Source organism: Leguminivora glycinivorella, chromosome Z (genome assembly GCF_023078275.1).
Source record: "Leguminivora glycinivorella isolate SPB_JAAS2020 chromosome Z, LegGlyc_1.1, whole genome shotgun sequence".
Taxonomy (NCBI): Eukaryota; Metazoa; Arthropoda; class Insecta; order Lepidoptera; family Tortricidae; genus Leguminivora; species Leguminivora glycinivorella.
Genome location: NC_062998.1, coordinates 23897380 through 23903553, shown reverse-complemented (window position 1 = coordinate 23903553; position 6174 = coordinate 23897380).

Below are 6174 nucleotides of genomic sequence, written 5' to 3'. Positions count from 1 at the left end.
ATCGAAATTGTTCACCAGTCAATGCCAGTGTACATCCGATGCGATATTGTTTAATTTAGCGGTCAGAAACAAAATGGGTACATGGATATTACTATTACCAATCACATGAAAACTTTTTTCAATATTGCCGCTAACATAATTCGAAGTGCAATTTGCAATCTAAGCTGGTAGATGGCAGCACTAGTGTATTCAAATCTCGAAATATAAAAAGGCAGCCCTCGTACCAAGGACCACAACTACTCTGACAAGAGTATACGTATACGAAGAATATAATAACCAAAGACTTTTTACATAGCGCTATTACCTTCAATCAATCAATTAAATAATGTATTCGTTCGTAATCAACTCTCCATGGACTCTCAGCATAATGTTAATCAATAATCATTAATTTAAAGTCACATACAGGTCAAACGCGATTAATTAACATTATTTTACCTTTTTTCCCAACGTTTCGGCCAGGTTTCCGCGACCACGGTCAGTGCAACCTGGCCGAAACGTTGGGAAAAAAGGTAAAATAATGTTAATTAATCCGGTTGACCTGTATGACTTTAAATATGTGTGCAAACCGCGAGAAGTGTTATGTTAATCATTAAGTCAGCGTAATAGTTAATAATATTTATACTTAGCGATCCAAATTTTAATTTTCGACTAAAAATTAATAAGTATATATGTTTTTAATAACTTTTACCGTCATTTTATAACATAATGATTACATTTTATAACATTATGTATGTATGCAATAAATGCTTATGACTTATGTATAGTTGTATACCTATTAAAGACCCCACAATTCTTAAAACTTATGTACTTAGGTATATATGTATGTCTGATTACTTGGCATACATACCGTATAATTATAACATTTTAGATAAATGATAATAACTCAGGCGATTAATAGCTATTTTCTACACCCGAACTGTTATTCGTCATTTACAGGGTCGTGCATAGATCTTTAAAACCCTACATAAAAGTCAATTCCCCTAAGCCTGCCCCCGCCAGCTTCCCCCGCATGCGCGCAGTAACGAAATAGTATTTTATGCAACTGGTGGTTAAAAGAGGTCAAAAAAGGTGAGTGGCGTGGGTAACAATTTGAGGCGAAGCCGAAAATTGTTAATAAAGACGCCACGAGCATTTTTTGACTCAGTTAAACACCGTTGCATACAATACTTTTTCTACGACCAAGCACTTATTTTGAAAGAAAATTATAAATTCAACAAATACCTACTTTCAGTCATCTTAGTTATCTAGGTGGACCGCCTACCATTTTGAATATGGAGTTTGAGTGCAAACATGAAAATAAAACTGTCTATGGTATGGTTCTTTGAAGCCTGGCCACTAAGACGAATCGAGCCGAGTTGAATCGAGTTCTATACATTTGAATGCGATTCGACGCGTCGCCAATGAACGCAGCAGAAAACGAAGGAGTCTCGACTCTGCGAATTGGTTTGTTAAGTTGGTAGCAATGTATTTACTGAACTGTAAAACAGCTATATCGTGCGACTGCTACTAAATGTTTTCAGGGTATAGACTAGATAGACTTGTCCTGACATCTTTTATGTAGGGTTTTAAAGTTCTATGCACGACCTTGTAACTCACGAATAACAGTACGGGAGTAGAAAAAAATTGAAAACGCATTGTTTGGCTATGTAACCATGGCAACGCATTGTTATAACGTTACTGCGCACATGCGCGAGAAGCCGGCGAGGGATGGCTTTGGGCAGCTGGCTAAAGCGCTGACAATTTCAAGAAAGTTATTCTAAAAAAACTATTAAAAACTAAGTGCATAAAAAAGTATTGTATGCAACGGTGTTTAACTGAGTCAAAAAAAACTCGTGGCGTCTTTATTAACAGTTTTCGGCTGCGCCTCAAATTGTTACCCACGCCACTCGTCTTTTTTGACCTCCTTTAACGCCGGTTGCATAAAATACTATTTCGTCGCAACTTGGGTTTTTAGTTATGTGTTTTATTCTATATCATTCTCCTATCCTGAGTGTCTCCTCTTAAATCGAAGACCTGACCCAGGTTAGATAATGATAGACATCTAGCGGGATTGAATGAAACTACAAGAGCTTGTAACAAGCGTTTTCCCGTAGCGGTGCCTTATTTACGGCGTACCGTGTTCTCTTCTCTAACACTCATGTTAATGTCTTTAAAGTATCAATAGATGGAGCAGAAGTTAAAAATATTACCCTAAAACCGACCAATCACACTTAACATTTTCGCAGTTCAGTGCCCTGTATTTGGAGCACGACTAACTAGCTCCATAAGTCCGTGCCATATATAATGTTATATGTCACTAGTACCTAGGTCGAATATTGATTGAAGTAATATGCTGGACTTGTAAGGACATCTTAAAATGTTATATGGAGACTGTTATTGTGAATGTATATCGTTTCCTTAAGGTGTGAATGTGTTCTAAGTCAAATAAACGTACAGTCAACCAACTAGAATTATAGGCCACTAGAACCTTTTCACAGTAGACGGCAAAGTGACTTCTATGGCTAATAAAGCAAGATGTCAATAAAACAGGGTTCTAGAGTGATCTGGGATTCAAATTGATTGACCGTACCTAAAATTAAAATTAAATAGATTGTACAAGACAACCGGACTATTACTAGCAGCTTTTGGGTTGTATAGGTAACACTAATAGTAGACATCAGGTTATACTTACACCAACATTTTGAATTCCATTTGGATCCAAGGTAAAGCGTAACTTACCGAATGTGTAGTTTTATTGTGCGAAGCGATACTTTAATAAATGTCTGGGGTCCCACCGCTAGAGCCGACTGCCTTAAAAGATACATAACAGAAAGTCTTTTTGATGCCATTAAATAACTACTGAAAATAAAGGCATACAGACATGGCGAAACTTTAAAGAGTTCCTAGTCGACTACGTAACAGTACTATATAGGTATAAGTAGGTAGGGTAGGGTTAATAAAAGCTCCTCCTGTCGAAGAACTGTGAAAATGAGATTTTTATACGTCGTATATAACTATTACCGACGTATACTACCTATTATTATATTAATGTCCTTAAATTTATCTCTAAGTGAGTCTCTATGGTTCATTTTATATATTGCTCGAATAGCCCTCTTCTGCAGAATAAATATGGTATTTATCTCTGAAGCACTGCCCCAAAGTAAAATACCATATGACATAATGCTGTGAAAGTAACTAAAATAAACTAATCGAGCTGTTTTCACGTCTGTTAACTGACGGATCTTGCTCACTGCAAAAGCTGCAGAACTAAGTCTATTCGAGAGGTTAACAATATGGGGACCCCACTGAAGTTTAGAATCTAAAGTTATACCAAGAAAAACTGTACTATCTACCAGTTCTAATTCCTCATCCTTCACAACGACACTTGTTTGCTCATTCCTTACGTTACTATTAGTGACAAACTTAATACATTTAGTCTTTTTTTCATTTAATAATAAATTATTAGCATTGAACCAGTTCACTACTTTAGAGATAGCATTGTTTACATCACTGTGAGCTTGTTGCTGTCGGTTGAGTTTGAAAATAAGTGAGGTGTCGTCTGCAAACAATACTATATCATGGTGGGTCTTTACAAGGAATGGCAAGTCATTTATGTAGATAAGGAACAGGAAAGGCCCCAATATTGATCCCTGTGGTACACCCATAGAGACCAATGACCCAGTTGATCTCTGTCCATTGACATCTACCCTTTGTATTCTACCATTTAAGTAGGACTTGAGTAAATCTAGTGCTGATCCTCTGACTCCATAATAATGTAGTTTCCTGATCAATGTTTCATGACAAACACAGTCGAAGGCCTTAGATAAATCACAAAAGATACCTAAAGCATCTTGTGACTCCTCCCAGGCATCGAAAATATGCTTAATTAGCTCAACACCAGCATCGGTTGTCGAGCGACCCCGTGTGAAGCCAAATTGCTTATTATGCATTAAATTACTAACGTTAAAATGTCGTACTAATTGAGAAAGAACTAATTTTTCAAATATTTTACTGAAAGTTGGCAGCACAGATATTGGTCTAAAGTTAGTGGGGTCAGAGTGGCTGCCGGATTTAAATAAAGGAGTTATTTTGCTATGTTTCATTAGATCAGGAAACTCGCCGCAGTCAACACTGTTGTTGAATATAACTGCTAAGTCAGGCGCTACAACCTCAACTAAGGATTTTACGGCATGGACGGAGACCCCCCAGAGGTCACTAGTTTTTTTGACATTAATTGATTTAAATGCCTTTACTATATCTGAGGTACAAACATGTTCAAAATAAAGGTCTCTACAACACTCAGGAACGTTTTCCTCTAATAATGTGACGGCAGATAAGGGTGATGAATTTAAATCCTTAGTTGTGAATGCTGGTATCTCGGTGAAAAATTTTTCGAACTCTGTTGCTACTTCAAAATTGGAATCTATAATTTTGTTATCAATATTCAGTTTAATATCTTTTACTGCGTGTTTCGAGCGACCAGTTTCCACATTAATTACTTTCCACGTTGCTTTAATAATGTCAGAGCTATTTTTTATTTTATTACTAAGATAATTTCGCTTAGCGATATGACAATCTATCTTGAACTTCTTCGAATATTGCTTAACATGTTCTTTAAATTCATCACTCGTATTAAACCGCCGTTCTTCATACAAGGCATACAATGCACGTCTTCGCTGATGTAACTCTGCAGTAGCCCACTCACTAAAAACTGATGCACCACTAACTACGACCGATTTTGAAGTAAATATTGCATTATAATGTTGCAGAAAAGTGTGAAAGAATGAATTATACATACTATTAGGACTCATATCGGAAGACAGGGAGGGTAGCGCCTGAACCAAACTTTGCTTCATTCGTTCCACGCGGTCGGAGGTTACTGGTACAAAAGTTATTTGTTTTCTCAAAGTATTTTTCCTTAATGTCTCAAATACTATCAATTGGCCTAAATGGTCTGATTCTAAGTTGCTAATTACATCTTTAGTAGTAGGAAAAATATCAGTGAAAATATTATCTATACAGGTGGCACTAGTGGCAGTCACTCTAGTAGGCTCCATAAAAATATGATTGAGATTACATGATTTGAAAAGATTCAACAATCTGATACTTATTGTTGAATTTTCCAAGATATTTACATTAAAGTCGCCGCATATAAGTATTTTTTTACTAGAAGATGATATTTTAAGTAGCACAGATTCCATAATTTTTTCAAAAGTTTCAAAATTACTTAATGGCGGCCTATACACACAGACAACAATAAATTGCTCCAATTCTACAGCACTTAGTTCTATAGTCCGTTCAACAGACATGGAAACAATATCCTTACGTTCCTTAAATTTTAACTGACTATTTATTATAATTAACGACCCACCATGTATGGAACTATGTCTGGTGAACGAACTTGCCACCTGGTGATTATTAAATTGAGGCATTAATTCATTGTTTTTTAACCAGTGTTCAGTAATGCATAAAATGTCTACATAAAATTCGTTCATGAATAGTTCAATTTGTAAATCTTTTCCTCTAATACATTGAATATTTTGATGCACCAGGTGGATATACTTTCCTTGCTCACAGTATTGATTCTTATAGTTACTTAAAATTAAATTTAAATTGCCAGAGACAGAATCTTTTGTCTTAGAAGCTAGTTTAAATCATTGGTTATGACTGGAACCAATTCCAAGTTCATACTTTGCTGCTCAATAGGAGCAGAGTTGTCTGCCAAATTCTTGGCAGAAATGTCAAATAAATAGGATAGCGATAAAGCTATTTGTCTTTTATAATAATTTGAAAGGTAACATTTACCTTTAGTCAAAAACACCATAGGTATATGGTATTTACTAACAAATTTGTTAGTGTCAATTATGCTAACCTTACTACTATATGTACAAAGATTATATAAAGCTACATTCAACTTATGTCTAGTGTTATTTTCTTTTTTTCTGCCTCTGACATCTGGTTACAATAGGGGAATGTAAAGAAAATAATTTCATGCACTGCCAATGAGTTTAATTGTTCATAATATTTTACTAAATTATTTTTGTTTACATTACCCCTATTCCCCATAAAGATAAGCAGTGTTGTCTTACTATTGATATTACTGTCGTTTAAAATTTGTTTAATGATATTTTCAAAGCTGCTATGAGGCAGACAGTTATTGATTGTACTAAGTCCCTTTAAGTAAAAATTTAAAAA